The sequence below is a fragment of the Puma concolor genome, chromosome A2, assembly GCF_028749965.1.
Source record: "Puma concolor isolate L17-30 chromosome A2, mPumCon1.1.hap2, whole genome shotgun sequence".
NCBI lineage: Eukaryota > Metazoa > Chordata > Mammalia > Carnivora > Felidae > Puma > Puma concolor.
In genome coordinates, this window is record NC_141668.1 from 116,963,922 (window position 1) to 116,990,393 (window position 26,472).

The 26,472-nt window shown below is 43.8% G+C and overlaps 1 protein-coding gene across 9 annotated transcripts in view; it reads left to right on the forward strand.

Moving 5' to 3' along the window:
- Positions 1–26,472, forward strand: part of TMEM40 (transmembrane protein 40) — an 85,736-nt gene that overhangs the window by 6,116 nt on the left and 53,148 nt on the right. For 2 of the 9 annotated variants that reach the window (XM_086697395.1, XM_086697396.1), the window contains exon 1: positions 21,147–21,285. The exons of the other annotated variants lie outside the window; for them this stretch is intronic. The gene's annotated coding sequence lies outside the window, so the exon portion shown is untranslated. Of the gene's footprint in view, positions 1–21,146; positions 21,286–26,472 lie in introns of those variants that run through there. 9 annotated transcript variants of the gene reach the window in all.

Sequence of the window (26,472 nt, forward strand, 5' to 3'; positions counted from 1 at the left end):
ACATGGGGGTGCATGTGCCCCTTTGAAACAGCACACCTGTATCTCTTGGAAAAATACCTGGTAGTGCAGTTGCTGGGTCGTAGGGTAGTTCTACTTTTAATTTTTTGAGGAACCCCCCATACTGTTTTCCAGAGTGGCTGCCCCCGTTTGCATTCCCACCAGCAGTGCAAAAGAGATCCTCTTTCTCTGCATCCTTGCCAACATCTGTTGTTGCCTGAGTTGTTAACATTAGCCATTCTTACAGGTGTGAGGTGGTATCTCATTGTGGTTTTGATTTGTATTTCCCTGATGATGAGTGGTGTTGAACATTTTTTCATGTGCCGATTGGCCATCTGGTTGTCTTCTTTGGAGAAGTGTCTGTTCATGTCTTTTGCCAATTTCTTCACTGGGTCATTTGTTTTATGGGTGTTGAGCTTGATAAAGTCTTTATAGATTTTGGATACTAACCCTTTATCTGATGTGTCGTTTGCAAATATCTTCTCCCATTACGTCGGTTGCCTTTTAGTTTTGCTGATTGTTTCCTTTGCTGTGCAGAAGCTTTTTATTCTGATGAGGTCCCAATAGTTCATTTTTGCTTTTGTTTCCCTTGCCTCTGGAAACGTGTTGAATAGGAAGTTGCTGAGGCTGAGGTCAAAGAGGTGTTTTCCTGCTTTCTCCTCAAGGATTTTGATGGCTGCCTATCTTACATTTAGGTGTTTCACCATTTAGAGTTTATTTTTGTGTATGGTGTAAGAAAGTGGTCCAGGTTCATTCTTCTGCATGTTGCTGTCTAGTTTTCCCAGCACCATTTGCGGAAGAGACTGTCTTTATTCCATTTGATATTTTTTCCTGCTTTGCCAACGATTAGTTGGCCATATGTTTGTGGGTCTGTTTCTGGGTTCTCGATTCTGTTCCATTGATCTGAGTGTCTGTTTTTGTGCCAGTACCATACTGTCTTGATGATTATAGCTTGGTAATATAGCTTGAAGTCCAGGATTGTGATGCCTCCTGCTTTGGTTTTCTTTTTCAAGATTGCTTTGGCTATTCAGGGTCTTTTCGGTTCCATACAAATTTTAGGATTGTTTGTTCTAGCTCTGTGAAGAATGCTGGTGTTATTTTGGTAGGGATTGCATTGAATATGTAGATTGCTTTGGGTAGTATTGACATTTTAACAATATTTGTTCTTCCTATCCAGGAGCATGGAATATTTTTCCTTTTGTGTGTGTGTGTGCCTTCTTCAATTTCTTTCATAAGCTTTCTATAGTTTTCAGTGTATAGATTTTTCACCTCATTGGTTAGATTTATTCCTAGGTATTTGCAATTGTAAATGGGGTCGATTCCTTGATTTCTCTTTTTGTTGCTTCATTGTTGGTGTATAGGAATGCAATTGATTTCTGTGCATTGATTTTATATCCTGCCACTTTGCTGAATTCATGGATCAGTTCTAGCAGTTTTTTTTTGTGGAATCTTCTGGGTTTTCCCAATGATACATATATAACGTATCATGCCATCTGTGAAGAGTGAAAGTTTGACCTCCTCCTGGCCGATTTGGATGCCTTTTATTCCTTTGTGTTGTCTGATTGCTGAGGCTGAGACTTCCAGTACTATGTTGAATAACAGTGGCGAGAGTGGACATCCCTGTCATGTTCCTGACCTTGGGGGAAAAGCTCTGTTTTTCCCCAAAGAGGATGATATCAGCATTGGGTCTTTCATATATGGCTTTTATAATCTTGAGGTATGATCCTTCTATCCCTACTTTCTTGAGGGTTTTTATCAAGAAAGGATGCGGTATTTTGTCAAATGTTTTCTCTGCATCTATTGAGAGGATCATGTGGTTCTTGTCCTTTCTTTTATTGATGTGATGAATCACATTGATTGTTTTGCAGATATTGAACCAGCCCTGCATCCCAGGTATAAATCCCACTTGATCATGGTGAATAATTTTTTTAATGTATGGTTGGATCCAGTTGGCTAATATCTTGTTGAGAATTTTTGCATCCATGTTCAGCAGTGAAATTGGTCTATAGTTCTCCTTTTTAGTGGGGTCTTTGTCTGGTTTTGGAATCAAGGTAACTCTTCATAGAAAGAGTTTGGAAGTTTTCCTTCCATTTCTATTTTTGGGAACAGTTTCAAGAGAATAGGTGTTAACTCTTCCTTAAATGTTTGGTAGAATCCTCCTGGAAAGCCATCTGGCCCTGGGTTCTTTTTTGGGGGGAGATTTTTTATTAGCAATTTGATTTCATTACTCGTTATGGGTCTGTTCAAATTTTCTGTTTCTTCCTGTTTCAGTTTTGATAGTTTATATGTTTCTAGGAATTTGTCCATTTATTCCAGATTGACCATTTTATTGGTGTATAATTGCTCATAATATTTTCTTACTGCTGTTTTTATTTCTGCTCTGTTGGTTCTGATCTCTCCTCTTTCATTCTTGATTTTATTTATTTGGGTCCTTTCCTTTTTCTTCTTGATCAAACTGGCTAGTGGTTTATCAATTTTGTTAATTCTTTCAGAGAACCAGCTTTTGGTTTCATTGATGTGTTCTGTTTTTTTCGGTTTTGATAGCATTGATTTCTGCTCTAATCTTTATTATTTCCCATCTTATGCTGGTTTGGGGTTTTATTTGCTGTTCTTTTTCCAGCTCGTTAAGGTGTAAGGTTAGGTAGTGTATCTGAGACCTTTCTTGCTTCTTTAGGAAGGCCTGGATTGCTATATACTTTCCTTTTATGACCGCCTTTGCTGCGTCCCAGAGGTTTTGGGTTGTGGTGTTATCATTTTCATTGGCTTCCATGTACTTTTTAATTTCCTCTTTAACTTCTTGGTTAGCCCATTCTTTCTTTAGTAGGATGTTCTTTAATCTCCAGGTATTTGTTACCTTTCCACATTTTTTCTTGTGTTGATTTCAAGTTTCATAGCGTTGTGATCTGAAAATATCCACGGTATGATCTTGATCTCTTTGTACTTGTTGAGGGCTGATTTGTGTCCTAGTATGTGATCTGTTCTGGAGAACGTTCCATGTGCACTGGAGAAGAATATATATTCTGCTGCTTTAGGATGAAATGTTCCGAATATATCTGTTAAGGCCATCTGGTCCTGTGTCATTCAAAACGATTGTTTCCTTGTTGATTTTCTGTTTAGATGATCTGTTCATTGCTGTAGTTGGGGTGTCAAAGTCCCCTACTATTATGGTATTATTATCAACGAGTTTATGTTTGTGATTAATTGATTTATATATTTGGGTGTTTCACATTTGGAGCATAAATATTTATAATTGTTAGGTCTTCTTGATGGATAGACCCATTAATTATGATATGATGCCCTTCTTCATCTCTTGTTACAGTCTTTATTTTAAAGTCTAGATTGTCTGATATAAGTATGGCTACTCCAGCTTTTTTTTGTCGACCATTAGCATGATAGATGGTTCTCCATCCCTTTACTTTCAATCTGAAGGTGGCTTTAGGTCTAAAGTGGGTCTCTTTTAAACAGCATATAGATGGATTTTGTTTTCTTATCCATTCTGATACCCTATGTCTTTTGACTGGAGCATTTTGTCCATTGACATTTAGAATGAGTACTGAAAGATATGAATTTATTGCCATTATGTTTCTTGTAGAGTTAGAGTTTCTGGTGGTGTTCGCTGGTCCTTTCTAGTCTTTGTTGCTTTTGGTCTTTTTTTTTTTTTTCGTCATTTCTCCCCTCAGAAAGCCCACCTTAAAATTTCTTGCGGGGCTGGTTTAGTGGTCACAAACTCCTTTAATTTTTGTTTTTCTGGAAAACTTTTAATCTCTCCTTCTATTTTGAGTGACAGCCTTTCTGGATAAAGAATTCTTGGCTGCATATTTTTCTGATTCAGTACATTGAATATATCCTGCTACTCCTTTCTGGCCTGCCAAGTTTCTGTGGGTAGGTCTGCTGCAAGCCTCATCTGTCTTCCCTTGTCGGTTAAGGACTTTTTTCCCTTACTGCTTTCATGATTCTTTCCTTGCCTGAGTATTTTGTGAATTTGACTTTGATATGCCTTGTTGATGGTTGATTTTTGTTTAATCTAATGGGAGTCCTCCATGCTTTGTGGATTTTTATGTCTGTGTCTTTCCCAGGTTAAGAAAGTTTTCTGCTATGATTTGCTCACATACCCCTTCTACCCATTTTTCTCTCTCTTCATCTTCTGGAACCCCTATGGTTCTGATGTTCCTTTTTAATAAGTCACGGATTTCTATATTTCTTAAATCGTGCTCTTTTGCCTTAGTCTCCCTCTTTTTTTCTGCTTCATTATTCTCCATAAGTTTGTCCTCTGTATCACTGATTCACTTCTCTACTTCATCCATCCTTGCTGCCTTGGCATCCATTTTAGATTGCAGCTCGGTTATAACATTTTTATTTCATCCTGATTAGATTTTACTTCTTTTATCTCTGCGTAAAGGGATTCTAATCTATTTTTGACCCCAGCTAATATTCTTATTATAATGATTCTAAATTCTGGTTCAGACTTCTTGCATGTATCTCTGTTGATTAAGTCCCTGGCTGTAGTTTCTTCCTGCTCTTTCTTTTGGAGTGAATTCCTTCGTTTTGTCATTTTGAAGGAAGAAAAGGAATTAACAAGGTAAAAAAATTAAAATAAAAAAACTAAAAACAACACACACACACGCACACACACACACACACACAAATCAAATAAATGATGCTAGATCCTAGGTGTGTTTTGGTCTGGGTGTAGAAAGGAGCTTGATAGATTAGAGGAAAAAAGGGGAAAAAAGAAAAATAAAAAAAAGAGAGAAAAGGAAAATGTTTGAAAATTTTTAAAATGAATACAATGAAATAGAATAAAATTAAATGATTTTGAAAATAATTTGAAAATAGAATTTGAAAAATTTACAAAAAAGTAAAAAATGTAGTAGAAAAAATTAAAGAAAAATATTTTTAATAAAAATTGAAAATAAAAATAAATTTTTTCTTTCTGTATTCAAGAAAAAGAGAAGAAACAAAAAGAAAACAAAAGAAAATTGAATAGACAGACCAGCGAACAGACTGAAATATGATTGAAATTACATTGTTTTCCCCTAGAAGTCAAGCTATGAAGCACTTTATAGTCCGGAAACTGAGCAGGTGGAGAGACTTGTGGTATTTGTGAAGAGTGAGGTTGGCCCAGTTCTGCAGGACTTAGTGTAACAGCTCCTCTCTCCACTAGATGGCGCTGCTTAGCTTACTGGGGTGGATTGTTGTGGTGTTTGTAGGTGTGTTTGTGGATTTGCGGAAGGGGTGAAAATGGCATCCCCGGCTATTCAGTCTCTAGCATCGGAACTCTGCTCTCCCTGATTAGCAATTGTGCACCCATCCTTCGTCTCTGGCTTCCGTTCACTCCCCGCTTTTACACTGTCCTTGACCAAGCTGTCAGGTTGCCAGGCGGCACCTCCCTCCTGAGTTTTATCTCAGATACGGCTGTGTTTCCCAACCCCTCACTTCAGAGGGACTGCAGCTTTGACCTGCTGAGACCCTCTGCAGAAGGGTCTCACCAAGCAATGGCCAGGTGCCAGTTGCACCCAGGAATGTTCGTGGGACCGTGCTGCTACCGATTCCCAGAGACTGCAGCTGGGTGCCAGCCTGCCCCAGAAAAAGTTCACATGATCGGGTAGCAGCAGCATTTCAGGGATTATGGAAAATCACAACACACATCTGGCGCCAGGCATCAGCCTTGACGACCTTGTTCCAGCACCGACGAATGTGGTTGTACTCCGGGGTCTCCTGGCACCTTTGCCTGTTGGGGGCGCACTGCCTCTACCTAATGTCCTCCCAGCAGGGAAACTGCCTCTGCCTGTGGCCCCCCAGACTTCACTCTGCTCCTGAGGATTTGCCTTTCCCACCAGAGCACCACCAGGTATAAAGCTGCGGAGTTTCAGACTCTGCACTCCCTCTGTTTATAGAGTCTTAATGGAATTTAAACCCTCTCCTTTCTCATTTCTCCACTTTTAGTTCAGTCCCTGCAGCTGTTTCTACTTTTCCACTTTCTCTCCAGCTGCTTTTAGGGGGATGCTTTTCCTGTACTTCCCCCTGCCCCATATCCATCCACTCTCCACAAGCAAAAACAGCTCCCTGCCCTCTGTGGCTTCTCTCTCCCCCAGTTCACCTTTTTGCGCCACCAACCTGCTGAGTTCTGTGGTTCAGGTTGTACAGGTTGTTGTGTTAATCCTCAAATCAGTTTTCTAGGTGTGCAGGATGGTTTAGTGTTGATTTGGCTATATTTCATGGATGCAAGATGCAAAAAAAACTTCCATGCTGTTCTGCCATCTTGGCTCCTCCCCTACCAATAAATTATTAATTAAACATCATACTGTACTCAGATCTTCTTAGTTTTTAACCTGATGTCTTTTTTTTTTCTGCTCTAGGATACCACATGCATGGTTCCTTAGGCTTCTCTTGGTTATGACAGTTTCTCAGATTTTCCTTATTTTGGATGACCTTGACAGTTTTAAGGAGTACTATTTGGGTATATTGTAGAATGACCTTCAACTGAGATGTGTCTGATGTTTTTGGTGGTTAGATTGGGGTAATGTGTTTTTGGGAGGAAGAGCACAGAGGTAAAGCGCCATTCTCATCACATCACATCAACTATCAATACTCCATACTATCAATGTGAATTATCTCCATTAATGTTGACCTTGATCACCTGTCTTGAGATAGTGTTTCACAAGCTTCTCAACTGTAAAGTGACTCTTTTTTCCCCTCCCTTTCCACTTTCCATCTGTGCTCTTTGGAAGAAAGTCACTAAGCACAACCTACATTTTAGGGGTGAGGGGGTGTTATGCTTCTTGAGGGCAGAATATCTGCATATACTACTTTAAATTCTTTTGTGCTAGATATTTGTTCTCTCCCATTTAAGTATGTACTCAATCATTTTATTTATATCAGTGTGGACCCATGGATATTTATTTTATACTTTGGGTTATAATGTGGTACTACTTCAATTTTTTTGCTCAAATTATTTCAGCTTTGGCCATTGGGAGCAGTTTCAGTTGGTTCTTGTATCCTTTTGACATACCTTGATCAGTGTGTGTGTGTGTGTGTGTGTGTGTGTGTGCGCGCGCGTGCATGTTTGAGCACTTCCTTATTTTCTGGTACTACAAGGTGCTTCAGACTCATCCTGTTTATTTCCTGGCCCAGTCCAATGTCAGCCATTTCTCTAAAGAGTCCTGATTTCTTTTATTGGAGAATGGTATTAGAAATGAAGATTCGGGTGCTGGATGTACTTTTTGCTACTGGGGTGTCATTGGTTATAGGCCCTCTCAGCTGACAAAGCAAGGAGCAGCAAGGACCTACTCATCGAAATACCTATAAAATTTATTTATGTAACCATTTCTATCTCTGTTAAGCTAAACATGAGTTTGTGCTAATGTCCAACTGTTTTTTTTCAACTCTTTTTTTAATGTTTGTTTATTGATTTGAGAGAGAAACAGAGAGAGAGTGAGGGAGCGGGGGAGAGAGAGGGAGAGAGAATCCCAAGCAGGCTCCACATCGTCAGCACAGAGCCCAATGCAGGGCTCAATCTCATGAACCATGAGATCATAACCTGAGCCAAAATTAAGAGTCAGGTGCTTAACCATCTGTGCCACCCAGGTACCCCATTATTTCCAATTCTTATCCATTACCTCATGGATTATTCTAGCCTCCTTCTTTTATTTTTTAAAAATGTTTGTTTTTGAGAGAGAGAGAGAGCAAGCAGGGGAGAGGCAGAGAAAGAGAGAGGGAGACAGAATCCCAAGCAGGCTCCATGCTATCAGCGCAGAACCCAATGCAGGGCTCGAACTCACAACCATGAAATCATGACTTGAGCTGAAACCAAGAGTTGGACACTTAACCAACTGAGCCACCCAGGTGCCCCTAGCCTCCTTCCTTTAATTAATTGTAACATCCTACTCCAACAATAAGAAACCTGGCTTTCACCATCAGCCACTCATTACCTAGTTGTTCAGTTCCAGTGAATATGTATAGCAATAGCAGATTCGTTAACCTGTATCCCCATGGGAAACAATTTGATCAAGTATAGTATACTACTATGTATATCTTCTTTTGCCTTTGGTTTTGCACCTTCCATTCATTTCTGAAGGATTTATATCAACACTCTTCTCCCCCACTCTATTCAGTGAAGTGGTTGCATATATTTGTAATACAGTTCAATTGCTTTGTCACATTCTGTGTTCCATCCTGGAATCCCCTGACAACTCCTGAATGGTTTTATAAAATTTGAATATGCTAAGATTCACTCTTTGCGCTATAAAAGTTCTGAGTTTTAAGAAATAGTATCAAGTACTCATTCTCATATAGAATAGCTTCATCATCCTAAAAAAATCCTCTGTGCTTAATCTAATTACTCCTCTTCTCCTGGTTCCCCTGGCAACCACTGATCGTTTTTACGGTATTTATAGTCTGGCCTTTTCCAGAGTGTCATATAGTTGGAAGTATACAGCATGTAGCCTCTTCAGATTGGCTTTTTTTTTACTTAACAACATGCATTTAAGATTCCTTCATGTCTTTTGTGGCTTGATAGCTCAGTTCTTTTTAATGCTGAATAATATCCCATTGCACGGATGTACTGTAGTTTTTTTTGTCCATTCACCTGTCAAAGGACATCTTGGTTGCCTCCAGTTTTTAGTGATTATCAATAAAGCTGCTATAAACAGTCACATGCAAGTTTTTGGGTGGACATGAGTTTTCAGGTCAGCTGTATAGATAGCTAGGAGTGGGATTGCTGGATCATGTGCTATAAGCTATCTATATCTTTATAGGAGATTGCCAAACTGTCTTCCAAAGTGCCTGAACCACTTTCCATTCCCACCAAAAATAAATGAGAATTTCTGTTGCTCCACAGTCTCACTAGTGTTTGGTGGTTCAGTTTTGGGTTTTTTGGTTTTTGGTGTTTTTGGCCATTTTGATAGGTGCCTTGTAGTATCTCATTGTTGTTCCAATTTGCAATTTCCTTATGACAATAATGGTGAGCATTTTTTTTTTCAACGTTTATTTATTTTTGGGACAGAGAGAGACAGAGCATGAACGGGGGAGGAGCAGAGAGAGAGGGAGACACAGAATCGGAAACAGGCTCCAGGCTCTGAGCCATCAGCCCAGAGCCTGACGCGGGGCTCGAACTCACGGACCGTGAGATCGTGACCTGGCTGAAGTCGGACGCTTAACCGACTGCGCCACCCAGGCGCCCCTGGTGAGCATTTTTTATATGCTTATTTGCTATCTCTGTATCTTCTTCAGTGAGGTGTGTTCTTATTGCTGAGTTTTAGGAGTCTTAAATGTGTCTATTTTTGGATACAAGTCCTTTACCAGAAAAGTAATTTGCAATTATTTACTCCCAGTGTGTGGCTTATGTTGTCATTCTCTTAACAGTGTCTCTTGCAGAGAGTTTTACTTTTAATAAAGTAATAAGTCCCACTTTCATAGATTATTCTTTTGGTATCATATGTAATAACTCTTTACCAAACTCACGCTCATATTGATTTCCCCCAATATTTTCTTTTAGATGTTTTATACTTTCATGTTTTGTATGTAAGTCTCTGACTAATTTGGGGTTAATTGTTGTGAAAGGTACAAGGTCTCTACCTAGGTTTGTTTTTCACATGTGGGCATACTATTGTTCCAATGCCATTTGTTGAAAAAACTATCCTTCCTCCACGGAATTGCCTTTGCTCCTTTGTCAAAGAACAGTTGACTATACGTATGTGGGTCTATTTCTAGGCTCTCTATTCTGTTCCATTGTTCTACCTGTGTGTACTTTCACCAATACCATACTCTCTTGACTACTGTAGCCTTATAGCAAGTGTCGAGGTTGTATAGTATCAGTCCTCCGACTTTGTTGTTCTTCAGTATTGCACTGGCTATTTGAGGTCTTTTCCCTTTCCATATAAAAGTTAGAATCAGTTTGTTTGTTTTAATGTTTATTTATTTTGAGAGAGAGAGAGAGAGAACACACATGTGTGTGCATGTGCACGGGTGAGGGAGCAGGGGAGGGGCAGAGAGAGAGGGAGAGAGAGAATCGCAAGCAGGCTCCATGCTGTCAGCACAGATTCTGATGCGGAGCTTGATGTCATGAACCCTGAGATCATGCTCTGGGCCAAAATCAAGATTTGGATGCTTAACCAGGATCAGAATCAGTTTGTTGATCTGAGCCCCAGAATCAAGTTTGTTGATGTCTATAATATAGCTTGCCAGGATTTTTATTAGATTATGTTGAACCAATAGATCAAACTGGGGAGAACTGACATCTTCATGGATTGTTTCCTCGGCCACATCCAGTCTACTAATGAGCCCATCAAAGCCATTCTTCATTTCTATCATAGTGTTTTTTTATTTTTAGCATTTCCTTTTGATTCATTCTTTTTTTTTAATTTTTTTAACGTTTTTTTATTTGTTTTTGAGACAGGGAGAGACAGAGCATGAACAGGGGAGGGTCAGAGAGAGGGAGACACAGAATCTGCAACAGGCTCCAGGCTCTGAGCTGTCAGCACAGAGCCCGACGCGGGGCTCGAACTCACGGACCGCGAGATCATGACCTGAGCCGAAGTCAGCTGCTTAACCGACTGAGCCACCCAGGCGCCCCTCCTTTTGATTCATTCTTGAAGTTTCCATCTCTCTGCTTACATTGCCCACCTGCTCTTACATGTCGTCTACATTTTCCATTAGAGCCCTTAACATATTAATCACAGTTATTTTATTTTATTTTTTTAATGTTTATTTATTTTTGAGAGAGAGAGAGAGAAGTGAGTGGGGAAGGGGCAGAGAGAGAGGGAGACAAAGAATCTGAAGCAGGCTCCAGGCTTCGAGCTGTCAGCCAAGCCTGATGCAGGGCTGGAACCCACGAACCATGAGATCATGACCTGAGCCAAAGTCAGATGCTAAACCGACTGAGCCACCCAGGCACCCCAATCACAGTTATTATAATACTCTGTCTGACATTTCCAATATCTGTGTCATATCTGCATCTGGTCCTGATGCTTGTTTGTCTCTTCAAACTTTTTTTCTCATCCTTTAGCATGCCTTGTGATTTATTTATTTATTTTTTGTGTGTGTGTGGGAAGTCAGGCATGCTGTTTTAGTAAATAGGAACTGGGGTAAATAACCCTCTAGTGTGACTATTTATGGTAATCTGGCTAGGAGCTGGGCTGTGCCTAGTGTTTCCTGTACATATAGCTGCTAGAGGGTTCGCATTCTTCTAGCATCTTTGTTTTCATCTTCCCTGTTGACTTTGGGCTTCCCTGGATTCTCCTCCTCAGAGAGAATCCGCATCTTGCAGCTCTGTCCACCTTAATCTATTATTATTCTAGAGCCCTGTTGTGGTGTGGGAAGGGGTGGAAGAGGAGAAGCGGTTTATAATCTTATGATTAAATGTCAGTATTTCCATGCATCTGTGTCCCTGGTCTGTGACTCTTGTGCATGTTTCTTAGCTTAATTCCTCCACTTAAGTTGATGCAGAAAGGCTAGTGGGAGCTGCAGTGAGAGCAGTGTCCTTCCCCCAGATGGGATAAGGATTGGTAAAAGCCTTTTTCCCTCTAGAGCAGGGCTTTGTTTGGGAGAATACTCTGGGTGTATTTCACTACGGTTACTCTTTGCCTCCCCTGTCAGAACTGGGAGGAGATGTCTCTTGGCCCTTCATTCTGGGAATTTGGTGAAGTTCCTGGAGGTAAAACTCATGAAAGTATGGGGCTCTCCTTAAGACTGTGACCCCCAGGAGTTTTTCACTCTCATGCTAATGCATACTCAGCCTCTGGAAACTTTTAAAAATTACCATCTCAGGATTCCTATCAGTTTATGATTCTAGTGGCTTTTGTTTGAGGTAAGCAGATCTCAGCTATGACTTTTGGTATTCTATATGGTGGGAGATATGGATCTAATTTTATATTTTTCCAAATGGTGACCCAAGTGCCTGAGCATCGTTTAGTAACAAGTTTACAAATAAAAGGAGTAGTACAAGGTAGTTTATTTGTGGTGGTATAAGGCTCCGTATATTGATTTGGTGGTAGTTACATGATTGTATACATGGACTAAAATGCATAGAAACCATGCACACAACTGCACACATGTAAAAAATTATGAAAACAGAATAAGGTGTGTAGGCTAGTTAATGGTGTTGTACCAATGTCAGTTTCCTGGATTTGCTCTTGTATTACATTTATATAAGGTGTCACCATTGGGAAAGCCTGGGTGAAGGGTATGTGGGACTCTGTATTATTTTTCCTGCTTCCTATGAGTCTATAATTTGTATCAAAATAAAGTTTTTAAAACTCCACCTCTCCTGTAGTACTTTGAGATGCCTACATTGAATTTCTTTTTTTTTTTTTTAACATTTATTTATTTTTGAGACAGAGAGAGACAGAGGACGAACAGGGGAGGGTCAGAGAGAGGAAGACACAGAATCTGAAACAGGCTCCAGGCTCTGAGCTGTCAGCACAGAGCCCGACGCGGGGCTCGAACTCATGGACTGTGAAATCATGACCTGAGCCGAAGTCGGCTGCCTTACCGACTGAGCCACCCAGGCGCCCCACCTACATTGAATTTCTTAAAGTCCAATTTGGTCAGGTGGCAAAACTGGTCCATTTATATTCATTATGATTACTGACATGGTTGGCTTACTTTTATTCTCACTTATATTTTGTGCAATTTACCCTGCCTTTTCTTTGCTATTTCCTGCTTGTTATTGGATAGGTTGAATTTTCTTTATCCCTCCCTTCTCTTCCCTTTGATGGAAGTTGTACATTCTATTTTATTAGTTTATTTTTTTAAGTTTATTTATTTTTATTTTGAGAGAGACAGAGAGTGTGAGTGGGGAGGGGCAAAGAGAGAGGGAGAATACCAACCAGGCTCTGCATGGTCATTGCAACCCAGGTGACTGAGTCACCAAGGCACCCCTCTAGTTTATTAGTTTAGGGATTATCTTTAACATCTAAAGACAAATTAATGATATCAAGATAATTAGGGATTATCTTTAACATTTTAACAGACAAACTTGATTTACCAAAATCCAAATTTAATTTATAAGTTAATACCTCTACTCACCTCCTGGATAATACAAGTATCTTACAATACCTTAACTCCAATATATCCAGGCTGCTGTATATTATTGTTCATCATAAATTTGAATTCTACCTTGTATTTATACATCTCAAGTTATGTATTATTTCAGAGAGCACTTAGATTTATCCATGTTTACCAATTCTCTTTACTAATAATTCCTTCAATTCTTTTCTTCCTTTTGTGTTCAATTTCTTTTTTCTATTAAAAAAATTTTTTTTAATGTTTGTTTATTTTTGAAGGAGAGGAAGAGACAGAGCATGAGTGGGAGAGGGAGAGGGAGAGGGGCAGAGAGAGAGGGAGACACAGAATCTGAAGCAGGCTCCAGGCTCTAGCTGTCAGCACAAAGCCTGAGGTGGGGCTCGAACTCATGAGCTGTGAGATCACGACCTGAGCTGAAGTCGTACACTTAACCAACTGAGCCCCTATTTCTTTTTTCTTGATCTAGGAAATCATGAAAGTTTTTTTTTTTTTCCAGCAAAAATCTGGGAATGGTAAATGTACTCACTCTTTGTCTGCCAATGTCTTTATTAAGCCTTTGCTCTTAAATATTTAGGTGGATTTAGAATTTGAAGTTGATAGTTACTTTCTTTCCGCACTTCGAAGACATGGTTCTTTGTTTTCTGGTTTATATTGTTGTTATTTACATGTCTGCTCTCATTATAGCTAACCTTTCCAGTATTGCCTCATGGTCAAATACTGCTACTCTGACTCTTGCCATCACCTCCACATTCCAGTTGGAATAGAACTTTCTCTTACAATCTATTGGCTGGCCACACATAGGTATTAGAGCACTCGGAAAACGTAATCTTTATTCTGGTAATCATGTGCCCAGCTATTAATCTAGAATGGGGGTCAGAACTGGTTCATTCTTGAACTTTCCACCAGTAGGTGCCCAATAGATGTCTGAAGATGGGTTTTGTCAACAAATCTTCCTCCTCACTCATACTGGTCCGTGGTCAGGGCTTAAGGTGTTGCCCGAGGAGAAGGCCCAGGCAGCGGAACCAATTTCTCTTCCCCAGACACACCTCTCTGGCCCAGGGGTTATTTCACTTGGTCCCAGGGAGGACAGGCTCCTCCCCCTAGGTCCCACTTCTGCCTGGATCTCAGCAGGGCTGTCTGCCCATCTCCTGGTACTCCATGTTGTGAGATCCCAGACCACCTCAGAGGTGCCTGGATAAATTCTTTCACTTTCTACCTCAGAACTAAAAAGAAACACTCATTGAGCACTCTCAGACACTTTTTCCTGTGGTAGGTGATTTCTCCATTTGACCTATGAAGAAGATGAGGCCCAGAGAAATTAAGCAATTTGGCTAAAGTCACACAGCTGGAGCCAGAACTCCATAACTGGAGACCTCCCAGCTCTCAGCTTTGGGCTATTTATAAGACTACGCTTTTTTCTGAGATGGAGAAAGATGTTTGTGGCTTGAAGCAAACAAAGTTGAACTCTTGTTCTATCACAAATTTGAGGAGTGAATGAGGCAGGCAGGGTGCTGGGAAAGGGTGGCATACCCCCAGCCTTGGGGGGAAGCCAAGGATTTAAGTGAGTGTCCCTTCAAGCCTTTACCAATGAGCCAGGCCATTTGCAAGGCACAGGAGGATATAGAGGCAAGCTGAATAGAGCTGCAGCTTAGAACAACTACTTTGTGGGAAAATAGAGCTAAGTCCGGGTACCCTCTAGCTGTGTGAGCTTGGGCAAGTGACTTAATCTCTCTGAGTCTCAGTTCAACATCTGTAAAATGGAAATAATGACACCTACCTCAGGAGGTAAAGCTTTTGGCAGAATACCCGGCACACGGCAAGCCTGCAGTGAATGGTAGCTGTTAGTTGTTGCTGTTTTATTATCATCACACCTACCGAGGAGACATACGCTGATGTGTGATGGCTGAGGGAAGGACTATGGGAATACAGGGGAGAGAGGTGGGATGCGTGAGTCAGGCCTTGAGGAGCGGGTGCGTCCTCCAGGCAGACAACTGGGTGCCATTCCAGACACACAGGCTTGCATCTGAACATCCGCAGGCTTCATCAGTGGGTGTCCTGGGCCTGCCCTTGATGCCCATGGACAGATGTGTCCTGTGACATCTGGGCTTGAGCTCAGTCCAGACAGCACTTGCAGGAGAGTCACTTCTCAGAGTTCTTTTTTTTTTTTTTTTTTTATTTTATTTTATTTATTTTTGGGACAGAGAGAGACAGAGCATGAACGGGCGAGGGGCAGAGAGAGGGAGACACAGAATCGGAAACAGGCTCCAGGCTCCGAGCCATCAGCCCAGAGCCTGACGCGGGGCTCGAACTCACGGACCGCGAGATCGTGACCTGGCTGAAGTCAGACGCTCAACCGACTGCGCCACCCAGGCGCCCCACTTCTCAGAGTTCTTAAGAGAATTCCCTGGCTGAAGGCCCTGTCTGCTCCAGCAGAGATGAGCTATTTCCAAACACTTGGTCTTAGATCTCAAGATGCTCTCCAAAGCTTCCTTCCTTCCTCCCTTCTTCCCTCCCTCCATTTATTCTTTCTTTTTTTCCTTCCTTCTCTCCTTTCCTCCCTTTCTTTCTCCCTTCCCCCATCTCTTCTTTCCACTCTATTTGTCATGAAAGTTAACAACTCACACTTCCCTATTTACAGAGATTGTCGAGCCCCTTCTACAGAACACGACTGGACTTGCAGGTCAGACAACACCAGGACAGTTCACAGTTTGTGGCTAGTGTTTCCCGCTAGGAGTCTCCTGGTGTCCCATTGCTAAATGCTTCCATACCGGCTTTCAACAAAGACATGGAAGCCACAGTCCAGATGCTACTGAAGAACAGGACCACCTCTCAGATGCTGGGGAATGTGGGTCCAGTGACACGCTGCATTCTTAAGAACTTTTTTTATGGAAACTTCAAACATACACAGAAGTAGAAATGATTGTATGATGAACTCCCACCTACAAATCACCCAGCTTCTGCTCTTATCAACTTTAGCCAATTGTGATTCCTGTCTCCTGCTCCCACATTGTCCCCCTTGCTGAACTGCTTTAAAGCACACCTTTAAGACACAGTGTCGTAGCACTAGTAATCACTTCACTGTGCATCACCAACAGATCACGTTGTTTTTACATAACTGATGTGCTATCATCAACCTAACAAACAATAACAGTAGACCTTAAATAATCTAATATTGAATCCACATTCACACTTCCCAGATTGTGTCAAAGATGTCTATTTGCAATTGGTTTCTTAGAAAAATATATTATCATCCCCATTCTACAAATGGGGAAACTGAGGCTGCCCTCCCCCAAAGTCACAGAGTTAGTAAATAACAGATCTGTTTCATATCAAAGACACTCCTGGATCTTTACCCTGCACTGCTGACTCAAAGCTTTAAGAGTCCTCAGAAAGAGAGTATGGAGTTGCAAAGATTCTAGTCTAGGCCAGAGGCTAACTCCTCAAAGATGGATTTCCATGACATGCTCAGGGACTTTTCAACCAGGAGCTTAGGTCGGGGGTTCTGCATGGAGGAGTAGAAAAATCCCAGCTTTGAGTTCAGGGTAACCTGGCTTCGAATCCTGACCCAGCCACTTCCCAGTTAGTTATGTGATTTGGAAATCACTTCAGCCCTCTGACCCTCAATGTTCTCGTCCATGAAATGGGGACAACGCCTCCTGATTTAGAGGGTCCATTTAACAAATGTCTCAAGGTGATTAAGACAGGCTCTGCCCTCGGGACGCCTGGGTAGTTCAGTTGGTTAAGTGTTTGACTCTTGGTTTTGGCCGAAGTTGTGATCTCGCAGACGTGGGATCAAGTGCCACGTAGGGCTTCTCGCTGAGTGTGGAGCCTGCTTGTGATTCTCTATTTCCTTCTCTCTCTGCCTGTCCCCTGCTTGTGCTCTCTCTTTCTCTCTCTCTCTCTCTCTCAAAATAAATAAATAAATATTTGGGGGCACATGGGTGGCTCAGTCGGTTAAGCGTCTGACTTTGGCTCAGGTCTTGATCTCGCGGTTCCTAGATTTGGGCCCCACCTCGGGCTCTGTGCTGACAGCTCAGAGCCTGGAACCTGCTTCGGATTCTGTCTCCCTTTCTCTCTGCCCCACCCCTGTTCGCACTCTGTCTTTCAAAAATGGAAAACATTAAAAATAAAGACATTGATAAATAAGTAAATAAACATAAAAAAAAAAAAAAAAAAAGACAAGCCCTGTCCTCACATACGTCCATTTGGTGATTAAGCAAAAATTCACATAGAGAACCAGACTCCTGGGTGTTCATAGTAGGTACACATTCTTTCCCCCCTACACCTGCAGGGCATAATTCTCAAACCCAAGAAGTCCCTGGGTAGTTCCCACCTGCCTGAGAGATCCCGGTGGCCTCATCACAAGAATGCCAAGGGGTATTGAGGGCTGACTGTATGCAGACACTGCTCCAAGCATTGTATACAAATAGTGTCACGGTGGATAGGGACTGCCATCTCCCCATTTATATGGATGTGGAGACCGTAGCCACACGCTGTCTGTTGCCTCCAGAGTGCACGTGCTTGCTGAATCAGGCGGGCCCCCAGCTGGCAGTTCTGGAATGCAGGGAAGCCGGATGCCACGCTCATCTGCTGACCTGGCTTCCCTGGGGCCATCAGCTGTGCCCACAGGACAGTGGGAGGTTCTCTCATGAATCACCACCCCTCCCCAGCCCCCCCACAGGATAGTGAGGTCGCCTAAGGAGGGAGCTGAGCTGGAGCCTCCCTTAAACCTCTGGTAGCTCTGTCGCAGTCCTGGCAATCTGCCCATGTCCGAGAGATAGGAAATGCCTTGAGGCTGTGCCTCTATCCTATGTCAAGTTCACATACAACCAGGTGCTGCAGGAAGTAAAGTCTTCATTTGCCCCGAGAGGGGAAGTACCTTCACCTGGGATTAGGAAACAAACAGAAGGTGAAGATTTTTTTTTTGAGCACCTACTATGTGCCACTCATTGAAACCTTTAAATGACAGGAAGTATTCTATAGCCCAGTAATTCTTTTTTTTTTCCCCAGTAATTCTTTTCAAAAAAAAATTTGTTTTTAACATTTATTCATTTTCGAGAGACAGAGGACAAGTAGGGGAGGAGCAGAGAGAGGGGTGGACAGAATCCAAAGCAGGCTCCAGGCTCTGAGCTGTCAGCACACAGCCTGACGCGGGGCTTGAACCCGGGAACCTTGAGATCATGACCTGAGCCAAAGTAGGATGCTCAACTGACTGAGCCACCCAGGAGCTCCTGTAGTCCAGTGATTCTTAAACTTGAACAGGTATCAGAAGCACCTTGAGGGCTTGTTAAATACAAATTGTGGGTCCCACCTCCAGAGTTGCTCATTCAGTAGGACTAAGATGGGACCCGAGTATTTGCATTACTAAAAGGTTTTCAGACGATGCTGAATCTGCTGGTCCAGGGACCATGTTTTGAAAATAACTAATCAGCTCAACTTCCTTTCCTCTGTGTAATGGTGGTTTTCAGTTTTCTTCTTATCTACCTCCAGGGACAGAGGACTCATTGCCTGTTCTGATGACCTGTCTCATTTCTGGATAGTTCTTACTGTAAAGACAGGAATTTTGTGTGTGTGCTTATGTCGAGATGAGAACTTACTCTAACTGCTCTCCTCTGTAGCCCGTTCTTTCTGCCTCTAGACCACAGTCTCATCAGAAAGGAGCAGCTGGAAGGGAGAGACCTGCAATTTAACTGAGGGTCTCCCTCATCCCCACAGTCCACCAACCAATCCCTGTCTATTCTACCTCTAAATCAGGGCTGTCCAGCAGGAATAGATTGTGAGATCTATGTACCCACAAAAATTTTTAAATTTTCCAATAACTACATTAAAAATAGCAAAAAGAAGCAGGTAGAACTAATTTTCCCATATTTTATTTCACCCAGGGTATCCAAAATAATATCTTTTTAACAAGTAACCAATACAAAAATTATTAGTGAGCTTTTATATATTCTTGTGTTTCATAGCAAGTCTTGGAAATCCGGTGTGTATTTTGCACTCACAGCACATCTCAATTCTGACCAGCTACATTTCAAGGGCTCCATAGCCACACATGGCTGGTGACTACTGTTTGGGACAGTGCAATGACCACTGTCCCTAGTCCTTATCTCTCCTGCCATGGCTCATGCTCGCCTGGATGCCTGCCCCTCACAGCCTCACCAATCCATAACATGACAGCCAAATTGTTGTCTAAAATATAGATTTGATCATGTCCCTCTTATGTGACTCCCATTGCTCTCAGGATAATATCTAGCCTCCTTGGTCTGGCTTCCGAGTCCCTGCCTCTCACTTTCCCTTCTCCCACCCCCAGCATCCCCTACTCTCCTACTATACTGAATGATACGCAGATCCTCAACACAAGCAATGCCTCTTACCTCTAAGCCTTTGCACACATGGTTCCCTCTGCCTGGAATACCCTTACAATGCTTCTTGGGCTTCCCTTTCAGGTCACACAATCATTCAACAAAATTTATTGAGCACCTACTATGTGTCAGACACTGTTCTAGGTCCTGGAGCAAACAATACATAATGAGGAAATATGCATAATAAAAAACATGCAGTATGTCACATGGTGAACAATAAAGCAGGATGACCAGGAAAGGTGGTGGTGGCAGTCACCACTTTGTACAAGGTAGTCAGGGAAGACCTCTTGGAGAAGGTGACATTTGAGTAGATACCTGAAGAAGTGAGGAAAGGAGCTAGGAAAAAGCACTTGAGGAAGAGGGAACAGCCAGTGCAAAGGCCCTGAGGGTGGAACCTAACTGGAGCGTTTGGGGCACAGTTTAGTGTAGCTGGGCAGAGTGAGAGAGGTCATTGAAATTAAAGTCAGAGAGAGCAAGAGGTGGGTCCCAGATGGTGGAGGGCTGTGTAAGTACTTGAGTTGTTTTTTGTTTTTTAAGTTTATTTGTTTATTTTGAGAGAGCAAGAGAATGCGATAGAGTGGGGGAGGGGCAGAGAGAATGGGAAAGAGAGAATCCCAAGCCGACTCTGCCCTATCAGCACAGAGTCCAACACAGGGCTCAATCCCACAAACAGTGAGATCATGACCTGAGCCTAGATCAAGAGTCGGGCACTTAACTGACTGAGTCACCCAAGTGCCCCAAGAATTTGAGTTTCATCCTGAATGAGGTGGGGGTCCTGGGAGGGTGTTTAGCTGAGGAGGGACATGAGCTGACTTGGTTTTTAACTGGATCCCTCTGGTTGTCACAATTAGGACAGCCACTGGGCTAAAGCCAGGAGCAAAGAGACTAGGGATCATGTTGGCTGGACCAGGGTGGCTGCCATGGAAGTAGAGAGAGGAGGCTGGATTTGGGATATGTTGAAGGTGGGGCCAACAGGGTTTTCCAGATATGTCAGACAGAGTATGAGAGAGCAAAGAGTCAAGGATGACTCTGAGATTTTGGCCTGAGCTTAGCATTGAAATGACTCCTCTTCCAGGAAGCCCTCCTGCGAACCCACAGCTCCCTGGGCTGTGCCCTCATGGGGCCTGTCATGGCCTGTCTCTATCTGGCCTGGGTGCTCCCCTGGGCAGTGTAGGACTTGTTTACTATCCTGTTTCCAAAGTGTTCGATAAGTGAGTAAGAGGCAGAGGCAGGCTGAGCTGGGGTTATTCTTGGCCTCAGTGTAGGAGGTCAGGCCCCACCCCTCACCCCCGTGGGAACTGTGTTGTCCTGTCTGCACACAGCAGTGGATATTCTAGCCTTGGACCAGTTTCCTCACCAGGAGAGGGCACTGCCAGTTCCATTCACAGGAGACCCCCAGTCCTCTGAACCCCGGGCCTCCTGTCCTGCTGCCTGCCCAATCTCACCCCTTGGGAAAGCATCGGGTTGGCCCACATGGCTGCATCCTGAGTCAGTCTCACCCTTGAGGTGGAGGTGGGATCTGGGACACACCCCACCTCCTTCCTGCCCAGAGCTTGGCCCGGCCAAGGGCAGTGCAACTACCCCCTACGTCACCGCCTCCTGAGTCAGCAGTCATGGCCATGCCCAGAGGGTGGGTTTGGGGGTTTAGCTGCTCCAACTGCTGTGCCTGGGGTGTCATGAGCAAGACTCAAGTCAGACAGGAAGGCCTGGGCCCCCTGATAGCACCAGCAGGAAGGAATGCCACCCTGGTGAGTGAGTGGGGCCCAGGGCAACTCATGCCCCGCCCCCTCCCTGTCACTGGGGTGTGGCCTGGCCTCTCCTGCCTCCCTCTTCCCCTGCCCAGCCTGGCATCGGCACAGTCCACACACTGCTCTCCTTGCAGCCAACACAGGCCTCCCGACCACAGGTAATGGGACATGTGCTGGGTGAGGGGCAGGGTGAAGGGTTAGTTTTCAGAACAGCCTCTTCCACCGGCTGACCTGCTGTGGTTCCTAGGTGGGCCTGGACTTGAACCCTAGCTCCATGCCTTCCTGGCTGGGTGAGTGCCTCCGTCTCCATCTCTGGAGGTATCGGGGGAGGATGATAAATATTCACCTCCCTGGGTTGTTTTGAGGCTTCAGCCAGCCCGTAGCAGGTGACTGACCCCTGATTCTGTTGCTCACTTGCTGCAGGACCTCCAAAAACCCCTTGGTGCCTTTGAGCCTCAATTACCCCATTTGTGAAACGAACGTCCAGACTAGATCTCTAAAGGCTTCGCCCACTCTGCCCTTGTGGAACCAAACACTTGGGAGAACAAAGATGTTTCCCCCCAAAGCATCCTGGTCTCTGTGCTTTGCCAGCAGGTGAAGGCAGCTGCTCTCTAGACATTTCCTTCGGAGGCGCCCTGGGTCCTCTGGCCAGGCCCGGTAGACTGGAGAGGGTGAGGAGGCCAGTCCTCTGCCTTGGGCTCAAAGGCACCTTTGGGGAGAAAATGCTGAACAGGCAGAGCCAGGCCTTGGGGGAGGGGAGGACTGCTCCCTTCAGAGAGGCTCACCCAGGTGGCTTGGCCTGGAGGGAGCCCCACCCACCCCAGTCTCGCCTCCCCCCACTTGCCCCTCCAGTGTCTGGAGCCCCCTCTGCTGGGAGCATCCCAAGCCCCTCCTCAGAGGCAGCCTTCCGGCTGGAGGCCCAATCCATTTTCTTTTTAAGGGCTGATGACAGTCATGTGCTTATTATTTTATACTGCTTTGTTTAGAAATTGCCAGAAAAGTTGAGTCAGGAGTGTGTGTAAGGGAAGTGTGTGGTGTGTTTTGTTTGGGGTCCAAACCGTGGAGATCTATACATAATGGGACCTCCCCCCACCCCCTCCCCCTGTCTCTGAAACTCCTAGAACTCGGCTAGTGTAGCCCTCTAAAATGCTAGGGTACCTGTGCTTTGAAATCCTCTCCAGGCTACCGTTTCAGAGAGATCTCTCTCACGCACTGGCTCCACACCAGGGATATACCGGGCATGGTGCTGCCAGAGGCCTTATTTCACTCTTAACAGCAACCCTGTGTGGGAAGTCCTCCTTTTTTCTTTAGTAACAACTTTATTGAGACATTATTCACATGCCATCAAGTTCCCTTTTAAAGTGTACAAGTCAGTGATTTTTAGTATATTCACAGAGTTATGCAACCACCACCACTTATATCTAATTTAGAATTTAGAATTTTTATCATCCCCAAGTAAACCCCATACCCTTTAGCAGTTAACCCGCATTTCCTCCTTCCTCTGGCAACCACTCGTCTACTTTGTGGATGGTCTCTATGGATTTGCTCATTCTGGGCATATTATTTAAGTGGAATCATACAATAAGTGATCCTTTCTGACTGGCTTTTTTCACTTAGCATCACGTTTTCAAGGTTTATCCTTGCTGTCACACGTCATCAGTCCTTCGTTCCTCTTTGTGGTTGAATGGCGTTGTGTGATTATATCACGTTTTGTTTCTTCATTCATCAGTTGATGGGTTGTTTCCGCTTTGTGACTGTTGTGAATAAAACTGCTGTGGCCGTTCGTGTACGAGTTTTTGTTACAATCCCACCAACTCTACACGAAGCCTCCAAATTTTCCACACCCTTACCAGCACTTGTTACTATCTGGACTTCTTATTGTAGCCATCTTAGAGGGTATGAAGTGAGACCTCACTGTGGTTTTGTTTTGTTTAAGTTTTATTTATTTCGGTATTCTCTACACCCAGTGTAGGGCTCAAACTCACAACCCTGAGATCAATAGTCTTACGCTCTTCCAACTGAGCCAGCCAGGTGCACCTCTCATTGTGGATTTGATTTACATTTCTGTATTGATGACATGTGGAACAGCATTCCGAGTACTACTGACCATTTCTTTAGAGAAATGTCTATTCAAATCCTTTGACAATTTTATTTTAAATTAAGTCTTTTCTAAGTTTATTTATTTTGAGAGAGAGAGAGAGAGAGAGCACAAGCGGGAGAGGAGTGGAGAGAAAGAACGGGAGACAGAGAATCCCAAGCAGGCTCTGCACTGTCAGCACAGAGCCAGACCTGGGGCTCGAACTCACTAACCATGAGATCCTGACCTGAGCAGGAACCAAGAGTCAGAAGCTTAACGGACTGAGTCACCCAGGTGCCCCCTTTTGACGATTTTAAAATGAGGTTGTCATTTTATTTCTGAGTGGTAAGCATGCCTGTTTTTCCAAGGGAGGTTTCTGAGGCTCTGAGAATGAATGTGGTATGTGGTGATCTCAGTCAGTGGAAGGTAGTGGTGGGAACTGAATCCAGGTCTGTCCGACATTCATGAGTGAGCAAGCTCCTTCTCTCACTCTGGATGACTGCTTTCTGGTGTTCACTGTTGCCAATTGCATGTGTGAGGGGCGGGAGAGGGGGAAAGAGAGAGACAGGAAAAAAGATGGAAAAGAGAGAGAGGAGACAGTGAAACTTAGATGACAGAATGAGAAAGGAGGCTGGATTGGCTTTGGCTGTTTTTATCTATTTACCTAGATATCTAGTTATTTATTTGAGAGAGAGAGAGAGAGAAAGTATGTGCAAGGGGAGGGAGGAGTGGAGGTGGAGAGGGAGGGGCAGAGGAAGAGGGAGAAAAAGAGTCTTTAAAAAAATTTTTTTAATGTTTATTTCTGAGACAGAGAGAGAGAGAGAGAGAAAGCATGAGCAGGGGAGGGACAGAGAGAGGGGGAGACCCAGAATCCGAAGTAGGCTCTAGGCTCTGAGCTGTCAGCACAGAGCCAAACATGGGGCTCAAACCCACAAACCATGAGATGGACACCTAACTGGATGCCTAACCGACTGAGCCACCCAGGTGTCCCAAGGGAGAGAAAGAATCTTAAGCAGGTCCACGTTCAGTGTTCAGAGCTCAGTGCAGAGTCCAGTGTAGGGGCTCAGTCTCATGACTGTGAGATCATGACCTGAACTGAAATCAAGAGTCAAATGCTTAACCGACTGAGCCACCCAGACGCCCCTGGCTCTGGCTGTTTAAATAGGCACCCACCTTGGAAAGTCAGAGCTGGGGAAAACCTTTTCAGAGTTTTTGGTTTCTTCGCATTAATCTGCAAACACTGGGGCAGGGAGGGGCTCTAAAATTTTTACTGGGGGCTACACCGCCCCCCTAATTTTTCTTTGTTCCTAAATCTGAAACAAATCTGATTCAAACCCATAACCCAAAGAGGGAGCAGTGTCCCCTAGTGTCTCGCTGGGTTTAAGGATCTGGAGCCGTGGTTGTCACACTTTTTGATTGCATACGCTTCTCCAGAAAAATGCTTTAGGCACCCCCAACAGATACATATTTACTGACTTAGAAATTACATACAAGTACGTGATGATTGACTAATGTCTAAAGGCCCAATATACACTTGGAATGAAATTAATCACGGACAATAGTGGATGGGAGTCCACCTCTAGAGTAGTTTTTCTGTTCTTATGTCAGTCGGCAATATACTGAGCGTATGAGATCCCATTCATTGTTGTTTTCAGTTGGTAAGGTGGCTGACGCAAGACTTGAGTGGCCGGCGGTCTGTCCCGCACTTTTCCTGCTGCCTGCTTGTATTTTCTCGGTTGGCGTTATCTCCATCCTCAGTTTCTCTGCAGGGCTCTTTGAAGCCATTTGTCCATTCCGTGGAGGCTGATTGGCTTAAAATGCATTGTTTAATCCTCAGATCTAGCCAACCTGGCACCACAATGTATGGCAGTAGGCTGAAGGTAGAGAAACGAAAGACAAGGCCACAGCTTCCCGCTGGCCCTGGGAACCTCCCCCGTAGTAGACATGATGTTCAGTATCTGGTATACAGCTGGGGGTGCACATCAAGGTTGAACTATATACTGTTTAACTGTCTTTAGTCAAAAGTTAAGTAGAGAGACATAGACTGACATTTTCCTCCGGTACTTTGGAGATTATAATTTGAAAGACTAATAGGTTCTGAGCTAAGGACATCTAAGCCAACCTCTGCCATTCCTCAGCTTGCCACCTCTCCTGGCAGAGTGCTCATGACCACCCAAAGTAGTGCCCTGCTCCTCCAGCCACTTCTCCTGGGTCTGATCTTAATACCCCCCCCCCCCCCACACATCCCCTGGATTATCTCTGTTTGTCCAGACTCTATTCTGTTCAAAACCTAGGATCAAACCTAGGATGGGAGATGGTGAGATATGGGTCACCTTCTTCATGGTAGGCTCTGTGCTTCTGTTAATGTGACCTAAGCCTGTGTTAGCTTGGCTCTGTAGCTCTATCACCTTGTTGGCTCATACTACACTTCAACAAACATTGATTATGAACTTACTGTGTGCTAAACATCAAGTTAGATGCTTGTGCTAACATTTATTTACCTTTCAGAGGGCCTTTTAAAAATCCTAGGTCTTTCTCTATGAACATCCTCTAAGCTGGGCTCACCCACCTTCTTTCTGCACACTTGATGTTGTCGCGTTTTAGCCTAAGTGCCACCCTGCACTGCTCAGAGGCAACCTTAGGCCCTGGCTGCTTTGTTGGGTATGCTGTGGCCAAAAGAGTCACCTAGATTCATGACAGGTCTGTCTGGCTGTGGTCAGCTGGCTGGGCAGCACGGCTTGTCGTCCCACCACTAAACTGCCCAGATGGACTTGGGACAAGATGGTGGAAGAGGTGCACGCTGCGGTGTCTTCCTTCTTACTCTGTGAGGTTCCCTCCATGCTTAGACTTCAGACTCAGATCTGAGTTCATAGCCAGATGCCCCACTGTGTGACCTTGGGCAAGTCCCTTTCCTTTTAAGGGCCTCGGTTTTGGTCTCTCAGCTACAATTCTGTGGGATTCTAGCTTGGAGAAAGGAGAGACAGCCAAACCTGGGGAGCTGGGGTGAGCCTGGGGCAGGAAGGGGGAGGGTGCTGAATGAAGAAAAAGGAGTGTGAACAAGTAATGTAAAAGAAAGAAGGAGATGCTAAAGAAACTTTGCCAGCCTACCATTTCTTTAAGCTCTTAAATTTAGTATTTTATGACTTCTTTTTATGAAGCCCTTTGTCTAAGCCAGGGGCTAGAATATAGTAGAGAGCAAGAAAAACATGATTTTTATTCCCAGGGAGCTCAGAATTAGCGTTCTTTTCATCTCAATGCTCCCAGCAAC